The sequence below is a fragment of the Pseudophryne corroboree genome, chromosome 10 (genome assembly GCF_028390025.1).
Source record: "Pseudophryne corroboree isolate aPseCor3 chromosome 10, aPseCor3.hap2, whole genome shotgun sequence".
NCBI classification, from domain to species: domain Eukaryota; kingdom Metazoa; phylum Chordata; class Amphibia; order Anura; family Myobatrachidae; genus Pseudophryne; species Pseudophryne corroboree.
The window spans coordinates 44,526,892-44,551,731 of record NC_086453.1 but is presented as its reverse complement, the minus strand read 5'-3'; the positions used below and the strand labels follow the sequence as shown (position 1 = coordinate 44,551,731).

Below are 24,840 nucleotides of genomic sequence, written 5' to 3'. Positions count from 1 at the left end.
ACAGTCATAGCCATGCCCACTTTTGAGCAGAAGAGAGCTCTCCGGGGAGAGTCTGAGGCAGAATGATGTGCTGCAGCTTATACCACAGCAGCATAGAGGAGCCACGAGAGCAAGGGTTACAGAACATTAGCCCCTCACTTGCTGGTGTGTGGGTACTAGGGCTAATAAATACAATTACCCCATAGCACAGTCACATATACATAGAACAATCACAAAGCTCTATCTCAGTCTCACTCAAAAAGTTCATTCAGAATTGAGAGGAGGAGGAGTTAGGATTGCAGATGGGAGGAGTTGGAACTGTAGAGGGAGGAGTCAAAATTAAACAGTAAACCGTCCCCCCCTAAAGAAAAGTCTAGATCCGTCCCTGGTGCCATGTGGACCTTCCTGGACCCAGGGGTCCGTGTTCACCACACACCCTGCACCCATTATAGCTATGCCAATGTATGTCACCTCCAAAACTTTTGTCATCCACGCTGTTTAGTTTGAAACCTACGTAATATTGTTGTTTCCATATAAAAAGAAAACGCACAGATCCTTGAGAATAATAAATGGTCAGCTCATGAAATCCAGATAATCCAATGCTGCTGCTTTTGCCAAAAATAAAAACAGACTGATTATAGTGATAAGTGTACTGGCTGCGAGTCACCACAGTACACGTCAGTAATTACTGTATGACATCTAACTTTCAGTTTATCGAACTGAAACACTCTCTCTGACCCAAATGGTCGAAGATTAAAGACAGTAAAGAAGTTGACACTGGAGATTTTCCCTTTGAATTCTGAGAGGAATAAAAGCCCCTCTGGGGTCCCATCTGTAGACCTGCTATGTTGTAAGGATATCTAAGCAGCCCAACCTCCACTCTTACAGAGTGATCCATCATCTGGTAACAATGTAAGTGATGGTTTCAGGCTGCTGCTCACAAACATTGGGAAACGGTTATACAAATACTTAAATAACAGATTGTTTGATGAAAACCTTTGATGAAAGTTTTCAGAAATAATCTGTAGTGGTTAAATCCAATGGATATGAGCTTATATTGAGTGATGAACTTGACATCACTGCTGACAATGAGCATGAAAATGTAAGGATGTTGTCCTCTCTGAGAGTGAGCCTCAATACATAGTCCAGAAGCCGCAGTCATTTACTTTGTGGTGACCCAAACAAACTAAGCACTTCAGCCTCCACAGTGATATTCCATCTCTGGAATGCCTGGTTTATTAAACTATATAAAGATGGATAGGAGCTCTAATGATGATGATGACGTTTCCTTATACTTTAATAACATTCTACCTGAAACATTTATTAATCTACCATGCTCTATTGTCACTGTCACTGTATTTCATTTGTGTTCAATGCCATCTCATTTTACAGTAGCTGTACCTTGCAGAGCTTTGCAGAACAGGAAAAACATATGTACTAAAATAAAAGTGATAATCTCATATTGCTTTCTATTTAATCATGATATGGCCTAAAGCTTCTTATTTCTGTAGTCAACTCATAAGAACTACTGTAAATGGTGATACCGGGAATTAGCGAAGTAGATCAGTTTGAGATAATGTTTGTGTCTCTACCTGCAATACATACTGACCTGTTTGCATTCTGGCTGCCTCGTTCTGCTGCTGCACAAGAGGGAGAGCTAGTGATGTCAGTGTACTTCGGCCTGGTGGTGGGGCTGAGAGAGGGGGCCCGGGATACAGTATCCCCTGCACCCCTTCTTAATCTGGCTATGGCCCTAGCACTAGAGTATATCAATCACAGTGAACTCAGGTAGGGGATGTGTATAGTGCAATTCAGGCAGGTGTGGTATGTTATGTTGACAGTCACAATAGGTAGACATTCAGAATGTTGACTCTGATGTAATGTTGACATTGTTGACATGCAACCCTAACAGTAACTCCAACTCTAATACTAATAGTAACCATAACACTAAAAGTAACCCTAACCCTAAGCCTCTCTGTAACCCTAGTGGACATTTCCGAAGCTCTGTCAATGTTGACATTTTGCAGTTGTCAATTTAACAATTTGTGTAACAATCGTGTTTCTTCTGTGACTATTTGTAAACTACGCTGAGTTATTTGTATAGATTAGAATAGATTCTGTCTGCCGCTGCTGTTATATATGTATAACTTGATTGCTGCGCACCGAGACTGCCTGCAGCAAACATAGTAATAGATCTGTTAGTAGAACCGTACTGTGCATTTAGAGCAATAGCAGAACCGCTATGCCCTGCCAAGTCTGCTGAATTTATCACACAGCACGTGCCTGTTCCCAGTCCGCATCTGTCTCTCTCGGTCACATTCTGCTTTGCTTACCTTATAAACAGATCAGGTACACTGTATTCTGTCCTGATACAAAATAACTCACATCGCCTGTTTGTCCTGTCTCCAAAACTGGCAGCTCCTTGATGACAATGGACAAATATAGTACATTTAAGCATTGTTGGCCACCCAATTAATGCTCGGGACTTCACGGCTGTCGCTTGGCAAGATTTCATCTACAGTTTCCAGATTGCAGATAGATGGAAAGTTTCCACACATTGTTATGTTTTATTTATTGGATGGATAAAGATTCTGCCGTCATCCCCTCACACTCTGTTGCCAGCAGATAGAGGCTTGTAACACCGTGTGTGTATGTATTTAAAATGTGTGTTTTGTTTTTTAAGTGAGATGATCGTTAACAAGCTCTGGATGGGTCTGTCATTGTCTAGGAAGTAGTTTTGTTCCTGCTGTTCTCACTTGGATTTCCAATCAGGGTGAGGAAATGTATTCTGGCTTTGCACTTACAAGTGGAAATTTTACATTATTTTGCCGATTAACTGAGTCATCTTTATGAGCAAAAAAAGTATTGTTACATAAGTTACTTACAACTTTAATGGTTAACTTTTACCATTTATTCAGGAAATTGATCTCAATAACTAGAATTTATTATCACCACATATTCCAATGAGAATTTATGTACGGCCATGTCCACACTAAGGGGTCTATTCATGAAGCAGTGAAAAGAGTGGAGAAGTGAGCCTGTGGTGAAGTTGCCCATGGCAACCAATCAGCTGCTCCATACATTTGTGAGCCTGTGGAGAAGTTGCCCATGGCAACCAATCAGCTGCTGCGTATAATTGTGTAGTATGCAAATTATAAATGTTACATCAGTGCTGTTACAATGTTACATCAATGTTACATCAAAGCTGATTGGTTGCCATAGGCAACTTCTACACTGGTTCACTTCTCCACACTTTTCACTGCTTCATGAATAGACCCCCTAATAGCCATCTTTACATCATACAGCATGAGCCACATGGCGTGACTAGGATGACCTAAGAGAAGTACTGTTCCCTAAGGGCGGGATGTACTAAAGGAAAAATGCAGTAAAACCCCCGAAAACAGGGGTTTTACAGCATTTTCAAATGTAATAAGACCCTACCGCTGCGTTTTCGCCGTCCAGGGTATCGCCAGCTCTGGATGACGATACCCTATAGAAGCCTATGGGCTTCTTATCGCCGACCACCACAACCCGCTGCTGTAGACGCCTCCCCCCCCCCCCCCCAGGCATACCTTCCTCCAGGCAGCCCTGGTACCGGAAGGTAATCTCCTCCTCTCCCTAGCAACGCAGCCGGAGGTCCTTCCAGCTGCAGGGGGGAGGAGGAGGCGCCGGGGGCAGCCTGCTGCTGCTTCCCGGTGTCTAGGCAGTGTGAAGATCCCGAGGAGGTGATGGAGACCCCCCGCAGACCACCTCACAGGTATCGCGGGGGGGCTCCGTCACCGAATTGCAATATTGATCTCATATGTTAGTACATATGCAATCAATATCGCTGCGATAAGCGGCGAGGGACAGCAATGTATCTTAATACATCCCGCCCTAATTAACTGTCTTAAAATGTAGTGTTTTAGTCGCAGAACAGGCGCATCGAAAAGCCGCTCGCAGTGTACCAGAGCTGCTGGGCTGTGACTTTAACTGAACAGGAATTGGTTTTAAACACATATTTGGGGGTCTATTTACTAAGCCCTGTAGAGAGATAAAGTGGACTGAGATTAAGTACCAGCCAACTAGCTCCTAACTGTCATGTTACAGGCTGCATTAAAAAAATGACAGTTAGGAGCTGATTGGCTGGTACTTTTTCTCTGTATACTTTATTCCTCTCCAAAGCTTAGTAAATACACCTCAAAGTCACAGATGAAGCACAACAGAACTATGGGCCTAATTCAGACCTGATCTCTCGCTAGGGTTTTTTTGCACTGCTGCGATCAGATAGTCACTGCCCATAGGGGAGTGAATTTTCTCTTTGCAAGTGTGCGATCGCATGTGTAGCAGAGCTGTACAAAAAGATCTTGTGCAGTTTCTGAGTAGCCCAGGACTTACTCAGCCACTGCGATCACTTCAGTCTGTCCAGGACTGGAATTGACGTCAAGAGCCCTCCCTGCAAACGTTTGGACACGCCTGCGTTTTTCCAACCACTCCCTGAAAATGGTCAGTTGCCACCCACAAACGCCTTCTTCTTGTCAATCTTCTTGCGAACGGCTGTATGAATAGATTCTTCGTAAAAGCCATCGCTCAGCAACGATCCACTTTGTACCTGTGCAACGTGCATGCGCATTGCGGTGCATACGCATGCGCAGTTCTGACCTGATCGCAGCGCTGCAAAAAACGCTAGTGAGCAATCAGATCTGAAATAGGCCCTTAGCACGAAGAAAAGCTGTGATCTCTTGTACTGGAGTCCTTTTACACAGATTCAGACTCAGTCACACACAGATGTACAAATACTGCAAGCTTCAGTAGTCGGTGTACGCTAGCAATGTAGTTTTGTCACGTCTAGCTGTTCCAATTACACAAATAAGATACACATTTTGGGCAGATGTTCTGTACCAAATGTAAAAATGTGTCCGAAACTCAGAAAATCCCATTATTTTTCGGAGATTTAGCCGGATTCCCATAATTACCAAGCTTGGGCCCGGTGCGTAACAGCATCTTTAGATGACATTACCCAATAGACACCTATCGGCTTCATTTCATGTTCCTTCTATCAAATCCCTCCCAGCATCCCTCTTGGCGGCATGATGTGAATGGACAATTATTCTCTGTAAGGTGCTGCAGAATATGTGTGCGCTATATAAATAATTGGTGGTAATAATAATAATAATTCTGCACATGCATCAGAGAAAAACAGGTCCAAAACCCAGAAGTTCTTCTATTGCAAAGGATAGCTCTTATTGAAAGAGTTGTCCTTTACAATGGCGTTACACTGCCATTATGTTTCTTCAGTTATGCTTTTCCTGATGTATACTTTAAAATATTAATTGGGATTCTTTTGTAAATTGTTATATAGGTTATTATTATATAGGAAATTTGCTTTCATTTTCCAAACTGCAGTAGTAACATGACATCTGATTGGATGCACCAGACAACACCTTCTTTTCTACAGATACTTACGAAACAGTTTTAGTAAATGTTCCCATGTGTGACTACGTTGGTACATATAGACAGATGTCTTCCTGATTCATGAAGAAATCATCGCTAGGGTGAGAGTACAGAACACATCATGTATCCTGATATAAAACAGCCCTCCCTTGTGTTTTTGATTCTCTCAGATTCTCTCTCTTCTATTCAACCATTTCCAAACGCCACGTAAAGTACATTTTCATCTGTACGAGTAGAAGGGACCTGCAGGAAACTGCCTGAAGTAGTTTGAAATGAAGGTTAGGCGCTCGAGTCCATGCATTAGATGAAGGTGAACAGATGCTGCAAGCTGAATATTTCAATCCTGTAACAAATGTTCCGGATTAGAAAAAAAAATTCCTGGTCTGATTTTTCTTATATTATTATTATTATTACATTACTATTATTACTATTCTTATACAGTATAAGTGACACAACAGAACAACAAAATACATGCAGAACAGTTATAGAATTATTCAGTCATATTACAGTATGGGGGTGATTCTGAGTTGTTCGCTCGCTAGCTGCTTTTAGCAGAAATGCACACGCTAAGCCGCCGCCTACTGGGAGTGAATCTTAGCTTTGCAGAATTGCGAACGAAAGATTAGCAGAATTGCGAATAGAAATTTCTTTGCAGTTTCTGAGTAGCTCGAGACTTACTCCTACACTGCGATCAGTTCAGTCAGTTTCGTTCCTGGTTTGACGTCACAAACACGCCCAGCGTTCGCCCAGCCACTCCCCCGTTTCTCCAGACACTCCCGCATTTTTCCCTGACACGCCTGCGTTTTTCCGCACTCTCCCAGAAAACGGTCAGTTTCCGCCCAGAAACACCCACTTCCTGTCAATCACACTACGATCAGCAGAACGATGAAAAAACGTAGTTACGCCGTGAGTAAAATACCAAATTTTGAGCTAATTTACTTGGTGCAGGCGCGCTGCGTACATTGCGCATGCGCAGTTTGCGACTAATCGCTACGTAGCGCAAAAAAAATAACAAGCGAACAACTCGGAATGACCCCCTATGTCTCAATAATTAATGCAATTAGTCACTGTAGGGTCAGATTTATCAAAGCTTAGAGAGAGAGATTAAGTGGAGAGACATAACGTTCTAACCAATCAGCTCCTGTCATTTTTCAAACACAACCTGTAACATGGCAGGTAGGTGCTGATTGGTTGGTACTTTAACTCTCTCTAATGTGTATCTCTCTCTCTCTCTCTCTGTGCCTGATTCAGATGTGGACAGAGTAACTATTGCTGCCGCTTACATAGAAACAGGCGTCACGCCTCCTGCTGCATTGCTCATCGAGGTTGCATCCTAGGAAGCAGTATCAGGTCAGGTCATCCCCAACACTAACGGCAGGCTGTATGACCCATGAGGCCGCACAAGAGGGCCACTTCAAGACCTACCAAGAGGCAAGGAAATCTCCCTCCATTGATCCTGTCCTCGTCCCTCCCATGCAGTGGTGATGACATGCCTCCGTTTAGAGAGATGGAGGCCGTTGCTGCCCCCAAACGGCATCAGACTGTCAATCTCTGACGGTCTGATGCTGTCATGTGTCCGCTGTCGCAGGTCTGTACTGCACATGCTCTGTATGGGTCCAGTGCATGAACAAAGTACTGTACATTAGTAATTAGCAGCAGGTGCCGCAAGAACTTCCAAACCTGAATCAGGCCCTCTAAGCTTTGATAAACCTGCCGCCCGTATTTCCTAAAAAAAACATCTGGGCCAGATGCAGGAAGTAATGAGCAGGAGCCACAGTAACTACGGACCACAGTCACAAGCTATGACATGCACCGATGCGCCTCCCTCCAGGTAAAACACAGGGCGTGGCTTCTTCATAGGGAAGAGGTGTGTGTGCACACAGTTATTCCCCTATACTTGTGCCCCGCTGTAGCAGTGCCCCCTGTAGTTGTGCCCCCAGTAGATGTGCCCCCCTGTAGATTTGTCCCCAGTAGTTGTGCCCCCTGTAGATGTGCCCCCCTGTAGATTTGTCCCCAGATGTGCCCCCAGCAGCTGTGCCCCCAGTAGCTGTTCCCCCTGTAGCTGTGCCCCCTGTAGCTGTGCCCCCTGTAGCTGTGCCCCCTGTAGCTGTGCCCCCCTGTAGATTTGTCCCCAGTAGTTGTGCCCCCCTGTAGATTTGTCCCCAGTAGATGTGCCCCCAGTAGTTGTGCCCCCAGCAGCTGTGCCCCCAGTTAATTTGCCCCCAGTAGCTGTTCCCCCTGTAGCAGTGCCCCCTGTAGCAGTGCCCCCTGTAGCAGTGCCCCCTGTAGCAGTGCCCCCAGTAGCAGTGCCCCCTGTAGCTATGCCCCCTGTAGCTATGCCCCCTGTAGTAGTGCCCACAATAGTAGTGCCCCCTGTAGCAGCGCCACTTTAAAACCCTAAAAAAAAAAAACACAATACTTACCAGCCTCGCTCCAGCTTCCGGACCGCTGCTGCTGCTGTCTCTGGCTGCTGCCGGCTCCTCTCTATGGGAGAGACGTCATGACGTCTCTCCCATAGCAGCGCCGCACTGACACTAGGGGTCAATTTTGACCTCTAGTGTCAGCGACGCCGGCTGCAGCGGGTGCATACGGCGCTCGCTGCAGCTGGGGGCCGGGGAGCGAGGAGGGAGGGTGGATTAGTATCGGCTCTTGCCACGGCGGCGGCGGCACCCTCAGGGTAACGGCGCCCCTGGGCAAAAAGCCTGCTTGCCCGTGGCAAGAGCCGCTACTGTTCCCACCGATGCTCCCCGTCTGTCACTCACTTTGCAAATAAATCCGCTCTGTGACCACCATCGAAACATCATGGTGTCACATGTGCAGTGGCAAAATATTGCTCCACAGCATACAACAATGACATTGCATCCATTTCTTGACTGAACCAATAACTAAAGGAAACATACAGCAGTGATCTTCACAATGTGTGCATACTATATAGACATGCAGGGTGTTTGTGGGATGGGGGGAGGATAGATTTGCCTCACCCTGACACTAAAGGCCCCCATCCACTAGTCCGATTTGGGCAGTTTTCTTCAGATTTCGACACATCTGACCGTCATATCTGAAGGAAAGTGTCACATTGGATGGCTCTTCCGATCCGATGCGCACTCCCGTGTCAGATATATCTGAACTACAGATCTCTGAGGCTGCCCCAACTATTTATCTGAATCTGAAGAAAACAGGTGCACATCGGATTGTTTTTTTTACTTCAGATGTATCTGATCAGATTCATCTGAAGCGTCACTTGACTGGCATCTCCCTGGCCACTCCCACCCACCACAAGACGGGGCGGCAGCAGCAGCAGCATCAGATCAATCGCATGTAGCATGTGTGCATCAGATATATCTGATGCGATCTGGCACATGATATATCGCATCAGATATATCTGAAGTGAATGTAATTAAAATTAAAGCCAGGGTCTGATCCAATTCCCGGGACGCTCCCGGGAGAGTTCAAGAGAAATCTGATGCTATCTGCAGTTCAGACAAGTCTGAGTAGTGGATGGCCACCTTAAGAGAAGCCCATCTGGTCATGGAAAGTGTAGTACTAGTGATGGATTATAATAATGGGGCAAACACACTCATACATATAATAAATTGACAGCAACTCTATAACTAATATATATCATACAATGGCATGGCTCTGAGAGCAAAGATGACCTTGACCAAACAAGGTACAAAGGAACACTACTGACTGGTGGAATATACAGGTATTTATCCAGTATTACTATAGCAACAAAGAAGAGACTAATGTGAGTTCACCTTGAGCTTGTCGCTCTGTGCTTGAATCAATAAAGCATGCTTTGTTATCAATGTCATCAGCAACTGAAGGCTTAATGGAGCACCTATTGCTCTTGCCTCCCGTGCGTTAAGGTATTGAGCATGTACTGGTCTCACCAGTGGCGTAACTAGAAATTTTTCTCCCGCAAGCCAAAAAATTCTCTGGCACCTCCACCCCACCCCCCATAATTGGCACTAGTAAAGCGATGAATCTGCGTGTGTGCGTGCAAAAAGGGGCGTGACCTTGCTGAAATGGGCATGGATTTGCATAAAGGGGTGGGGTTTGCAGGAAAAGACTACCTTATACCCCAGTTTTGCAACCGGCACGCCCAGACGTTGGCCACCACAGGAAAAAATAATAATCCTGATTCATGCCCCTTACATTATTTGTCATTTTTCCTCCATATAGTAATGCCCAGTATACATTATGCCACATACTGCAATGGCCCTTAGACATTATTCCACGCACAATAATGCACATGACACAATATGCACACACCATAATGCCCCCGACACATTATGCCACACACCGTAATGCCCCTGACACATTATGCCACACACCGTAATGCCCGTTATTCATTATGCTACACACTGCAATGCCCCTGATACATTATAGCACATACAATGCCTGTGACACATTATGACACACACTGCAGTGTCCGTGATACATTATGCCACACACTGCAATGTCCTTGATACATTATGCCAGACACTGCAATGTCCTTGATACATTATGCCACACACTGCAATGACCCTAAGACATTATACCACAATGCCCGTGATATAGTATACCACACACACCATAATGCCTGTGACACATACTGCAATGCCCATTATACCCTATGCCACACACCGCAATGCCCGTTAAACATGCCACACACTGCAATGCACCTGAGACATTATACCACATACCAAAATGCCCGTGATATAGTATGCCATACACCGTAATGCCTGTGACACATTATGACACACACCGCAATGTTCATGATACATAATGCCAAACACCGCAATGCCCATTATACATTATGCCACACACTGCAATGCCCCTGAGACATTATACCACATACCACAATGCCCGTGATATAGTATACCACACACACCGTAATGCCTGTGACACATTATGACACACACCGCAATGTCTGTGATACATTATGCCACCTGCTCGTTGCCAGAGGTTTCATGCTCTTTGTTCCATGCACGGCGGTAGGGGTTTTCATGCTCAGGGTGTCATGCTCGTAGCCAGGGGTTTCATGCGGTAGGTGTTATGCTTGTTGCCAGAGGTATCATATGCTGGGTTTCAAGCTTGTTGCTATGTGGTAATATTCGTTGCCAGGGGTTTCATGCACTGGGTGTCATGCTCGTTGCTAGGGGGTAATGCTTGTTGCCAGGGATTTCATGAGCTGGGTGTTGTGCTTGTAACCAGGGGGTAATGCTTGTTGTTAGGGCTGTGTTCCCAGTGCCACATATGCCACCAGTGCCAGATATTCCCCTACAGTGCCAAATATGTTCCCCCAGTGCCAAATAGTCCCACCCAGTGCCAAACATGCCCCCAAGTGCCAAATATGTTCCCCCAGTGCCAAATATGCCCCCTACCCCAGGCTCCCCCGCTGCTGTGCTGATTTGGGAAGGATGGACACGGAGGGCACAGCGCGCACCTCTCCTGTGTGTCCTTCCTGCGTCTCTGGCGGCAGCGGCGTGTCTATCAAATGAAGTGCCGGTTCATAAGCCAATCAGAGCTCACGAACGGGCACTTCATTTTCATTGTCCCTCCTTCCCAAAACAGAATCAGTGGCGGCTAGGGCGCGTGCCTCCAAGCGATCACAGTGGCGGCGGATCCCCAGTTACGCCACTGGGTCTCACCCTTTGCAGTGAATGCCCAGAGTCTACATTGTCGCTGCAGAACTTCTTTTTATAACATGATTGGAACATTGGAACCGTGGGATAATGAGTGTACACTCCCAGCAGTGGAAGTGTTCACTAATTAGTTACTGTTGAAGTAGTCACAACTATTGCATCTTGCCCTCTTCACAGGTAAAGAGCTGCTACATAATGTATGTGAGACTGGGTGGTCTGTAAGCTCAAACTCACTTGGCATCTGCTCCACTTATACATACATTAGCTAACCATTGTCCACCAGAGGTCTCTGAGCTATGGCTCAAGCTCAGTAATCATAATACATTGCAAAGTCAACAATCAACTCTAGGTGTGGTGGCTGAAAATATAGTGATGTGAGGAAATGGCAAAAGATTTCCACTGAAGGCAAAATAACGTTGGGCATGCAGAAAGTTCTCAAGGTACCCCAATGGTCCAGGTTTTAGGTATATCCATGGATCAAGACAGATGTTGAATCAAATTAACTGAGGTGCAAACTAAGGCCCTCAGTCCGAGTTGTTCGGAGATTGACAGTCTGATGCCGTTTGGGGGCAGCAATGGCCTCCATCTCTCTAAACGGAGGCATGTCATCACCACTGCATGGGAGGGACGAGGACAGGATCAATGGAGGGAGATTTCCTTGCCTCTTGGTAGGTCTTGAAGTGGCCCTCTTGTGCGGCCTCATGGGTCATACAGCCTGCCGTTAGTGTTGGGAATGACCTGACCTGATACTGCATCCTAGGATGCAACTCGGATGAGCAATGCAGCAGGAGGCGTGACGCCTGTTTCTATGTAAGCGGCAGCAATAGTTACTCCTATCCACATCTGAATCAGGCACAGAGAGAGAGAGAGAGATACATTAGAGACAGTTAAAGTACCAACCAATCAGCACCTACCTGCCATGTTACAGGTTGTGTTTGAAAAATGACAGGAGCTGATTGGTTAGAACGTTATGTCTCTCCACTTAATCTCTCTCTCTAAGCTTTGATAAATCTGACCCTACAGTAACTAATTGCATTAATTATTGAGATATAGGGGGTCATTCCGAGTTGTTCGCTCGTTATTTTTTTTCGCTACGTAGCGATTAGTCGCAAACTGCGCATGCGCAATGTTCGCAGTGCGGCTGCGCCAAGTAAATTTGCACAAAAGTTTGATATTTTACTCACGGCCTAACAAAGTTTTTTCATCGTTCTGCTGATCGTAGTGTGATTGACAGGAAGTGGGTGTTCCTGGGCGGAAACTGTCCGTTTTCTGGGAGTGTGCGAAAAAACGCAGGCGTTGCAGGGAAAAACGCGGGAGTGTCTGGAGAAACGGGGGAGTGTCTGGACGAACGCTGGGTGTGTTTGTGACGTCAAACCAGGAACGAAAAGGACTGAACTGATCGCAGTGTAGGAGTAAGTCTCGAGCTACTCAGAAACTGCAAAGAAATGTCTATTCGCAGTTCTGCTAATCTTTCGTTCGCAATTCTGCAAAGCTAAGATTCACTCCCAGTAGGCGGCGGCTTAGCGTGTGCATTTCTGCTAAAAGTAGCTAGCGAGCGAAAAACTCGGAATGAGGGCCTAAATCACCTGTGGCCAAGGATAAACTTAAAACCTGGACTGTTAGGGTGCCTTGAGGACCGTGTTTGAGTACCTCTGCCATGGGGGAATATGCAGGGAGCCTGTCAATGAGCAATGGCCCTGGAAATGCGGCAAGGGGTTGCTATGCGATGGGCTTACAAATGGAATTTGTACAATATATCCAATAGTCTGTGCAGTAAGCTTGATAAAGGGGAGTCTATATCATGAATAACAGAAAACTATTCTGTTTTGTTGGGTTTGTACCTAGCAACCTACAAAAATTATAGATGAAGTATCTGTCTTAAAATAAAAAGGACGATGTGAAGAAAAGAAGGAAAGAATCAAACCACATATAACCACATTTATGTCCTGTATAAGATATATTTCATTTTCAATTATCTGTCAATTAGTGATGAGCGGGTTCGGTTCCTCGGGATCCGAATCCCCCGAACTTCACCTATTTTACATGGTTCCGAGGCAGACTCGGATCTTCCCGCCTTGCTCGGTTAAGCCGAGCGCGCTCGAACGTCATCATCCCGCTGTCGGATTCTCGCGAGATTCGTATTCTATATAAGGAGCCGTCCGTCGCCGCCATTTTCACTCGTGCTTTGGAGATGATAGCGAGAGGACGTGGCTGCGTTCTCTCAGTTTCTGTGTTCAGTGTGCTGCACATATCTGTGCTCAGTGTGCTGCAAATATCTGTGCTCAGTGTGCTGCAAATATCTGTGCTCAGTGTGCTGCAAATATCTACGTTCTCTGCCTGAAAAACGCTCCATATCTGCGCTGCAATGTAGTATATAGTAGGAGGACAGTGCAGAATGTTGCTGTGACCACCAGTATATATATAGCAGTACGGTATAGGAGTCCACTGCTCTACCTCTGTGTCGACGTCAAATATACTATGCATCCATACCTGTGCTGCATTTTAGTTGTGCACAGTATATAGTAGGAGGGGACAGTGCAGAATGTTGCTGTGACCACCAGTATATTTATATAGCAGTACGGTACAGTAGTCCACTGCTCTACCTCTGTGTCGACGTCAAATATACTATGCATCCATACCTGTGCTGCATTTTAGTTGTGCACAGTATATAGTAGGAGGGGACAGTGCAGAATTTTGCTGTGACCACCAGTATATATAGCAGTACGGTACAGTATTCCACTGCTCTACCTCTGTGTCGTCAAGTATACTATGCATCCATACCTGTGCTGCATTTTAGTTGTGCGCAGTATATAGTAGGAGGGGACAGTGCAGAATGTTGCTGTGACCACCAGTATATATATATATATAGCAGTACGGTACAGTAATCCACTGCTCTACCTCTGTGTCGTCAAGTATACTATGCATCCATACCTGTGCTGCATTTTAGTTGTGCACAGTATATAGTAGGAGGGGACAGTGCAGCTGTGACCACCAGTATATATATAGCAGTACGGTACAGTAGTCCACTGCTCTACCTCTGTGTCGTCAAGTATACTATGCATCCATACCTGTGCTGCATTTTAGTTGTGCGCAGTATATAGTAGGAGGGGACAGTGCAGAATGTTGCTGTGACCACCAGTATATATATAGCAGTACGGTACAGTAGTCCACTGCTCTACCTCTGTGTCATCAAGTATACTATGCATCCATACCTGTGCTGCATTTTAGTTGTGCGCAGTATATAGTAGGAGGGGACAGTGCAAAATGTTGCTGTGACCACCAGTATATATATAGCAGTACGTTACAGTAGTCCACTGCTCTACCTCTGTGTCGTCAAGTATACTATGCATCCATACCTGTGCTGCATTTTAGTTGTGCACAGTATATAGTAGGAGGGGACAGTGCAGAATGTTGCTGTGACCACCAGTATATATAGCAGTACGGTACAGTAGTCCACTGCTCTACCTCTGTGTCGTCAAGTATACTATGCATCCATACCTGTGCTGCATTTTAGTTGTGCGCAGTATATAATAGGAGGGGACAGTGCAGAATTTTGCTGTGACCACCAGTATATATATAGCAGTACGGTACAGTAGTCCACTGCTCTACCTCTATGTCGTCAAGTATACTATGCATCCATACCTGTGCTGCATTTTCGTTGTGCACAGTATATAGTAGGAGGGGCCAGTGCAGAATGTTGCTGTGACCACCAGTATATATATAGCAGTACGGTACAGTAGTCCACTGCTCTACCTCTGTGTCATCAAGTATACTATGCATCCATACCTGTGCTGCATTTTAGTTGTGCGCAGGATATAGTAGGAGGGGACAGTGCAGAATGTTGCTGTGACCACCAGTATATATATATAGCAGTACGGTACAGTAGTCCACTGCTCTACCTCTGTGTCATCAAGTATACTATGCATCCATACATGTGCTGCATTTTAGTTGTGCGCAGGATATAGTAGGAGGGGACAGTGCAGAATGTTGCTGTGACCACCAGTATATATATATATAGCAGTACGGTACAGTAGTCCACTGCTCTACCTCTGTGTCGTCAAGTATACTATGCACCCATACCTGTGCTGCATTTTAGTTGTGCACAGTATATAGTAGGAGGGGACAGTGCAGAATTTTGCTGTGACCACCAGTATATATATAGCAGTACGGTACAGTAGTCCACTGCTCTACCTCTGTGTCGTCAAGTATACTATGCACCCATACCTGTGCTGCATTTTAGTTGTGCACAGTATATAGTAGGAGAGGACAGTGCAGAATTTTGCTGTTACCACCAGTATATATATAGCAGTACGGTACAGTAGTCCATTGCTCTACCTCTGTGTCATCATGTATACTACAAAAGTTCAGTAAAATGACCCAAAAATTAAAACTAAAAGCGTCTGATGAGAAGCGTAAACTTGCCAATATGCCATTTACGACACGGAGTGGCAAGGAACTGCTGAGGCCCTGGCCTATGTTCATGGCTAGTGGTTCAGATTCACATGAGGATGGAATCACTCATCCTCTCACTAGAAAACTGTAGTGCCACTCCTAGATGGGCCAGGTGTTTTTGTCGGCCACTTGGGTCGCTTAGCTTAGTCACACAGCTACCTCATTGCACCTCTTTTTTTCTTTGCATCATGTGCTGTTTGGGGACTATTTTTTAAATCTGCCATCCTGTCTGACACTGCAGTGCCACTCCTAGATGGGCCAGGTGTTTGTGTCGGCCACTTGTGTCGCTTAGCTTAGTCACACAGCGACCTTGGTGCGCCTCTTTTTTTCTTTGGTTCGTGTGCTGTTTGGGGACTATTTTTTTTAAGTGCCATCCTGCCTGACACTGCAGTGCCACTCCTAGATGGGCCAGGTGTTTGTGTCGGCCACGTGTGTCGCTTAGCTTAGCCATCCAGCGACCTCGGTGCAAATTTTAGGACTAAAAATAATATTGTGAGGTGTGAGGTGTTCAGAATAGACTGGAAATGAGTGGAAATTATGGTTATTGAGGTTAATAATACTATGGGATCAAAATGACCCCCAAATTCTATGATTTAAATTTTCAGGGAGGTTTTGCCAAAACGCGTCCGAATCCAAAACACGGACGTGGAACCGAATCCAAAACCAAAACACAAAACCCGAAAAATTTCCAGTGCACATCACTACTATCAATGTATACTGAGTGTGTGCATCCACAAATCCTGTCACTTACACACACCATGCACACATACAGTATGTGAGTTTTTTGTGGTGCCAAGTGACACGTAATAATAAAGTATTACCTCATAAAAGAGTATTAAATATATATATATATTGACTCTTGATAAAGAAATCACAGACACCAGTGGCGTGATAAACTTCAACGTTTCAACCCTATATGTATTTTCGTCAGGAACAAGTAACAAAAAACATGTACAACCTACCTTATATCCCCCCCGACATTTACTACAAATGATCCCAGGTGGATTAGCCGCGAACTCCGGCGCGGGACTCCATCCTGGAGTACTGTCGCGGTATGGTGATGTCATCGCGCATCAGCGTGGCGCACGTCCAGTGAAACCATGGCAACCTGGCGTCTGTAAACAACAAAGCAAACGGAGAGATATTCACCTCCGTATGGCAAAGAAAATACATAGCCAGCATTACCTGAATAAAGCAATACAGCAATGTTGAATCAAACAATCAGGGTGCCTTGGTACAGAATAAACATTAGAAGATGCAATCAGTCTATCAATATAATGAACAATAATCCTACATGCAGCAATAACTCTAAGTGCAACAATAACAACTAATGCATAACCAGCGATATTAAGCATACATATAACAACAATATTCACTTGATGGTTAGCATATATGTAGGGGAACATGGATACAGATAGACAAGCATTGATTAATAACCCACAAAATGAACCTACAACAGCAATGGGACATAATTTTTATACAAAAGAGAAAGAAATCGCATCATTTAGACCCTTTGGATTGATAACATTCAATCGATGGATCCATTCCGCTTCTCGCTTTAATAAAAGGGCATTGCGATCACCACCTCTCCTTAATGGTGGAATATGATCGATCATCCTATATCTAAGACTGTGCAGGGGGTGTTTAGCCGTCACAAAATGCCGCGCCACCGGCTGGTCACTAGAACCACTTGCAATGGCAAGGTGTATGGACGATCTATGTGCTCCCATCCTCTCCTTAAATTTCCTCTGTTTCTTCCCAATATATGAGAGCCCACAGGGACAAATAAGCTGGTAAACAACACAGGAGCTTTCACATGTTAAGTGATCGGATCTTATACTTGATTCCCAGATGTGGGTGACAGAACGTATCCCCAGTTACCAAGAAGCTGCATGTAGTGCATGGACATTTAAAATACCCATTCGGTTTTTTTGCCAAAAAATTATTTTGGCAACTACCAGGACTAACTTCGGTTATATCCGTTTTGACTAAAAAGTCTGAGATTTTTTTGGGCGTGAATAGCATGACATCAAAGATGTCCGCGATAACCCAAGATCTTTGTTAGATGTAATAATGGGCCACAATTTTTTCGAACATCGGTTAATATCAGATGAATGAGTGTTAAATTTATTAACCCAATGTATCCTATCCGCGCACTTTTTAGATGTCCGTTTTGATAGAAGATCTTGTCTATTTAGAGACATAACTCTATTCTTAGCCTCAAGCAGAGAGTCCAGATGATATCCCCTTTGTAAAGATTTGTCAATTAGCCAATCAATTTGGTTTGAAGCTGTAGAGATGTTACTGTTAATTCTTCTTATTCTAACCATCTGGGAAAATGGCAACCCCATTTTTAAACTCAGTGTATCTAGAGTGTGTATCTATTTGGATTCAAGCTTTAATAACGCCCCATCGTGGTCACCTCTTCTCAATCGCGGTGGTACATGATCGATGAGTTGGTGTTTGAACTCAGAAAATCAATGTTTCGCCTGAATCCAATGGCGTGCAACTGGTTGATTCGATGAACCAGTTGAAAGAGCCTCCTTAAGTGCGGATCGATGTAATGCCATCCTCGTACAAGCAGTTCTAATAGATTTGCCCATGTATGTGAGTACAAATTGGCATGTGACGGTGTAAATAACATGTGTCTTTTGACACGTTAAGATGTGCCTAATTGGATACGTCTTAGTCTGGTATGGATGAGAAAACATTTTTCCTATGATGCTGTGCTTGCACGTAGTGCAGTCGATACATCTGTAACTACCTGGTGGTCGTTGCAAGAAATTTGTTTGAAAGTCGTTTCTTTCAAATCCTGTAATGTCCATGCAGACTACAATGTCTCTGATACTGCGGACTCTGGTATAGCATGCCATGGGTTTTTTATTTTTAAAGCAGTGCAAAGTTTGATCGGAGAAGACAGTGGGCAACATCGGCGCCCAGCAATGACGCTCTCAGGAAGAGCAGGCCGCGCGGCAGCGCGCACCCACATGCACTCCGTCCACCAAACCTCCCTGCTCCCGGTCTGCAGCCAGGTAGATTGCTGGCCTACAAAAAGATAATTTGTCTTGATTTGTTCATGTATGCTTTTTTTTGTTTTGTTTGTTTCATTGGTCCAACTGCCACCTTGACATAGGGGTACACCATGCCCCAAAACGTTGGTGGACACAGTTGTGGACTTTGTAACTTGACACTTTAATGCTTTACTACAATCAATTTGCTTTAAAAATTCCTTGGAGTGCTGCTGATCCTTTCAACGCTGTACACAATTACTACAGAGGTCATGCATGTACTTACAGCAGCAGAAGGTAGAGTGCCGGTTCACTATCTCCGTTGTATATATATATATATATATATATATATATATATATTCTAGATACAGAAACAAAAGGAGGGGGCGCACATAGGTAAAATCTCTTTAACAAAGGATCCACATTATCACATAGGATCACATAGGATCCCTTGGCCATGAGAGAGGTTGAGGCTTTGTCTGGCTAAGGTATTATATACCTTAGGCTGGGTGTTGGCTGCCGGATGTTGACCTATTTAAGGAATGGTTACTGGCTGGCACTAGTGCTTATCTCTCACGCATGCGTAGTAAGTTCATCTACCCAAGACATAGAAGGGGCCATAAACAGGTATTTACACTTATGCTATGTTGAAATCAAATAATTAACCCAAATCATTACAGATTTGTAGGATTACCATGGAAAATGCACACGGTGTGGCGTCAGCAGCTGAACCCTATGTTATCTGAATGCTAAGTATGATTATGACAGTTTGGCTTATTTCTAAATGTATCAGTGAACAGCTGTCTGTATAACATGCGTCACTTTTGTACGCTTGAAGGACTTTCGTACATTGATCAGATTGCTACTACTGTGTGATACTGAAATTCCTGTAATGTCAGAGGATTTCTCTGTGACAAAGAGACAGGAACCTCATTCATAAATAGATTCATTTCCCAGTTGTGGTAAGAGAAGAAGGAAACACATCGGCAGTTTATGGTATAGTCCTCATTCTTAACCCTGTATTGCAAGAATTCTGAAACAACTGAACAATTTTTTTCAAATCAAAGTTGTAATTTATGTCAGGTGGTCTATGGAAAATTAAACTTCACAAAGATTCCCCAGGACTAAAAAAAAACCATAAAGAAAAATGGTGGTGTCTATAAACAATATACTGTAAATCGGCTGCAGAATAGTCCCTTCCCCATACCCCATGGGCAACACCATGCAATACAGGGTAAGGACAGTTTCCAGATGTTTGCCCTTATTTATCAATGAGTGATAAATTTCACCAGCCAATCCACTCCTAACTATCATTTTTCAAACACAGCCTGTAACATGGAAGTTAGGAGCTGATTGGCTGGTGAAATGAATCAGTCATTGATAAATGGGGGCCATTGGTACTTGTTGAACACAATGACCCCACCCCCATTTTCATTAAATTATTTATTCATTATTCATTACTGATCTTACTTACAGATGTCTCTTGTAACTTTTGATTCTGTTTGGTCTGCCTCATATCTAGAACTGAGCATAATCTGTCAGATAAAATGTCTGTTATGCTGCTTTTAGCCATGTAACCTGGGAATTTGCCGGGTCTAGCAAGCCGGCAAATTCCCAGGTTCAGCTCTATGACCCTGATTGGGAGCAGGTTTCCTTTGACACATGCAGAAATCCTGGATTGATGCGTGTTCACGTGAAAAATCATGGAATATAGCTGCATGTGTGAAAGGGGTATCAGACTGACAGATATTGTATATGAATTGCTGAAACCCATCCGATATTCTGGACATACACTGTGAGATTTCTCTGAAGCCTACTCTCACTGAACATCCGGGAGGCTGTAGGAAATCGGATGGTGCCTCCCGGAAGAGTGGACAAGTCTCCCGGCCGGAACCCAGAGGTGGCAGACAGAATGTCAGCTAGTATGACACTATGCGATTAATGCAGTGATAGTCAGCCGATCGCGCCAATAATTGCATCATTCTTATTATACTGTGGAAGGGGGCAGCCAGCTGGGAGGTGTGGCATCATGACACAGGAAGGTAGAAGGTGCAGGCGGTGGGGCATTGTAAATCAGGCATTGTAAAGTGGAAGCGAGGTCCCACTGACGCGACTCAGCACGAATCCTGTCATTACAGACTTTCCTACAGTAATGGCGTCATGCAGCCAGCCATATCAGAATCATTGAGTAATTCAAAAGGTGTCCTTACAACAAGAAAAGGCAATGTAGTGAGATTACAGTCACATGTAGAAGCGCACACAGCAGCATGTATTGGTGGTCGCGCGCCTAAGAGTTTATATAAATCGCCTGCAAACTCCTTCCCCTGGGTCCATCAGTGTGGCCAAATGTATAAGGACTAAGACGCCCAGTGTTAGCATCGGTGCATGCTGTAATACCGATTTGTGCCTCCTTATACGCCACTATCAGTTGCACCATCGACACTTGCATCAGCCCTATAGCATGTTCAGTGTCTCAGGCTATTCTGAACACCTCACAATATTATTTTTAGTCCTAAAATTTGCACCGAGGTCGCTGGATGGCTAAGCTAAGCGACCCAAGTGGCCGACACAAACACCTGGCCCATCTAGGAGTGGCACTGCAGTGTCACGCAGGATGGCCCTTCCAAAAAACACTCCCCAAACAGCACATGACGCAAAGAAAAAAAAGAGGCGCAATGAGGTAGCTGTGTGAGTAAGCTAAGCGACCCTAGTGGCCGACACAAACACCTGGCCCATCTAGGAGTGGCACTGCAGTGTCACGCAGGATGGCCCTTCCAAAAAACACTCCCCAAACAGCACATGACGCAAAGAAAAAAAGAGGCGCAATGAGGTAGCTGTGTGAGTAAGCTAAGCGACCCTAGTGGCCGACACAAACACCTGGCCCATCTAGGAGTGGCACTGCAGTGTCACGCAGGATGGCCCTTCCAAAAAACACTCCCCAAACAGCACATGACGCAAAGAAAAAAAGAGGCGCAATGAGGTAGCTGTGTGAGTAAGCTAAGCGACCCTAGTGGCCGACACAAACACCTGGCCCATCTAGGAGTGGCACTGCAGTGTCACGCAGGATGGCCCTTCCAAAAAACACTCCCCAAACATCACATGACGCAAAGAAAAAAAGAGGCGCAATGAGGTAGCTGTGTGAGTAAGCTAAGCGACCCTAGTGGCCGACACAAACACCTGGCCCATCTAGGAGTGGCACTGCAGTGTCACGCAGGATGGCCCTTCCAAAAAACACTCCCCAAACAGCACATGACGCAAAGAAAAAAAAGAGGCGCAATGAGGTAGCTGTGTGAGTAAGCTAAGCGACCCTAGTGGCCGACACAAACACCTGGCCCATCTAGGAGTGGCACTGCAGTGTCACGCAGGATGGCCCTTCCAAAAAACACTCCCCAAACAGCACATGACGCAAAGAAAAAAAGAGGCGCAATGAGGTAGCTGTGTGAGTAAGCTAAGCGACCCTAGTGGCCAACACAAACACCTGGCCCATCTAGGAGTGGCACTGCAGTGTCACGCAGGATGGCCCTTCCAAAAAACACCCCCAAACAGCACATGACACAAAGAAAAATGAAAGAAAAAAGAGGTGCAAGATGGAATTGTCCTTGGGCCCTCCCACCCACCCTTATGTTGTATAAACAGGACAAGCACACTTTAACCAACCCATCATTTCAGTGACAGGGTCTGCCACACGACTGTGACTGAAATGACGGGTTGGTTTGGACCCCCACCAAAAAATAATTAATCTCTCCTTGCACAAACTGGCTCTACAGAGGCAAGATGTCCACCTCATCATCATCCTCCGATATATCACCGTGTACATCCCCCTCCTCACAGATTATCAATTCGTCCCCACTGGAATCCACCATCTCAGCTCCCTGTGTACTTTGTGGAGGCAATTGCTGCTGGTCAATGTCTCCACGGAGGAATTGATTATAATTCATTTTAATGAACATCATCTTCTCCACATTTTCTGGATGTAACCTCGTACGCCGATTGCTGACAAGGTGAGCGGCGGCACTAAACACTCTTTCGGAGTACACACTTGTGGGAGGGCAACTTAGGTAGAATAAAGCCAGTTTGTGCAAGGGCCTCCAAATTGCATCTTTTTCCTGCCAGTATAAGTACGGACTGTCTGACGTGCCTACTTGGATGCGGTCACTCATATAATCCTCCACCATTCTTTCAATGGGGAGAGAATCATATGCAGTGACAGTAGACGACATGTCCGTAATCGTTGTCAGGTCCTTCAGTCCGGACCAGATGTCAGCATCAGCAGTCGCTCCAGACTGCCCTGCATCACCGCCAGCGGGTGGGCTCGGAATTCTGAGCCTTTTCCTCGCACCCCCAGTTGCGGGAGAATGTGAAGGAGGAGATGTTGACAGGTCGCGTTCCGCTTGACTTGACAATTTTGTCACCAGCAGTTCTTTGAACCCCAGCAGACTTGTGTCTGCCGGAAAGAGAGATCCAAGGTAGGTTTTAAATCTAGGATCGAGCACGGTGGCCAAAATGTAGTGCTCTGATTTCAACAGATTGACCACCCGTGAATCCTTGTTAAGCGAATTAAGGGCTCCATCCACAAGTCCCACATGCCTAGAGGAATCGCTCTGTGTTAGCTCCTCCTTCAATGTCTCCAGCTTCTTCTGCAAAAGCCTGATGAGGGGAATGACCTGACTCAGGCTGGCAGTGTCTGAACTGACTTCACGTGTGGCAAGTTCAAAAGGTTGCAGAACCTTGCACAACGTTGAAATCATTCTCCACTGCGCTTGAGACAGGTGCATTCCACCTCCTATATCGTGCTCAGTTGTATAGGCTTGAATGGCCTTTTGCTGCTCCTCCAACCTCTGAAGCATATAGAGGGTTGAATTCCACCTCGTTACCACTTCTTGCTTCAGATGATGGCAGGGCAGGTTCAGGCGTTTTTGGTGGTGCTCCAGTCTTCTGTACGTGGTGCCTGTACGCCGAAAGTGTCCCGCAATTCTTCTGGCCACCGACAGCACCTCTTGCACGCCCGTCGTTTTTTAAAAAATTCTGCACCACCAAATTCAAGGTATGTGCAAAACATGGGACGTGCTGGAATTTGCCCAGATTTAATGCACACACAATATTGCTGGCGTTGTCCGATGCAACAAATCCACAGGAGAGTCCAATTGGGGTAAGCCATTCTGCGATGATCTTCCTCAGTTGCCGTAAGAGGTTTTTAGCTGTGTGCGTATTCTGGAAAGCGGTGATACAAAGCTTAGCCTGCCTAGGAAAGAGTTGGCATTTGCGAGATGCTGCTACTGGTGCCGCCGCTGCTGTTCTTGCGGCGGGAGTCCATACATCTACCCAGTGGGCTGTCACAGTCATATAGTCCTGAGTCTGCCCTGCTCCACTTGTCCACATGTCCGTGGTTAAGTGGACATTGGGTACAACTGCATTTTTTAGGACACTGGTGAGTCTTTTTCTGAGGTCTGTGTACATTTTCGGTATCGCCTGCCTAGAGAAATGGAACCTAGATGGTATTTGGTACCGGGGACACAGTACCTCCAACAAGTCTCTAGTTGCCTCTGCAGTAATGATGGATACCGGAACCACGTTTCTCACCGCCCAGGATGCCAAGGCCTCAGTTATCCGCTTTGCAGCAGGATGACTGCTGTGATATTTCATCTTCCTCGCAAAGGACTGTTGGACAGTCAATTGCTTGGTGGAAGTAGTAAAAGTGGTCTTACGAGTACGACTTCCCCTCTGGGATGACCATCGACTCCCAGCAGCAACAACAGCAGCGCCAGCAGCAGTAGGCGTTACACGCAAGGATGCATCGGAGGAATCCCAGGCAGGAGAGGACTCGTCAGAATTGCCAGTGACATGGCCTGCAGGACTATTGGCATTCCAGGGGAAGGAGGAAATTGACACTGAGGGAGTTGGTGGGGTGGTTTGCGTGAGCTTGGTTACAAGAGGAAGGGATTTACTGGTCAGTGGACTACTTCCGCTGTCGCCCAAAGTTTTTGAACTTGTCACTGACTTATGATGAATGCGCTGCAGGTGACGTATAAGGGAGGATGTTCCGAGGTGGTTAACGTCCTTACCCCTACTTATTACAGCTTGACAAAGGCAACACACGGCTTGACAAATGTTGTCCGCATTTCTGTTGAAATACTTCCACACCGAAGAGCTGATTTTTTTGGTATTTTCACCAGGCATGTCAATGGCCCTATTCCTCCCACGGACAACAGGTGTCTCCCCGGGTGCCTGACTTAAACAAACCACCTCACCATCAGAATCCTACTGCGGGTGCTCCTTCCAGCACTTGCAGGGGGCGTGCAAATGGTGGAAGGCGCATGCTCTTCCCGTCCAGTGTTGGG

The 24,840-nt window shown here is 45.5% G+C and overlaps 1 protein-coding gene and 1 long non-coding RNA gene across 2 annotated transcripts in view; one reads left to right on the top strand and one right to left on the bottom strand.

Moving 5' to 3' along the window:
* Positions 1-2,423, bottom strand: part of LOC134965928 (uncharacterized) — a 39,105-nt gene extending 36,682 nt beyond the window's left edge. The window contains exon 1 of the long non-coding RNA XR_010188545.1: positions 2,313-2,423. This is a non-coding gene — a long non-coding RNA (uncharacterized LOC134965928). The remainder of the gene's footprint in view (positions 1-2,312) is intronic.
* The window catches only part of LOC134965929 (C3a anaphylatoxin chemotactic receptor-like), a 204,693-nt gene that overhangs the window by 48,728 nt on the left and 131,125 nt on the right, over positions 1-24,840 (top strand). The gene's annotated exons all lie outside the window — the stretch shown is intronic.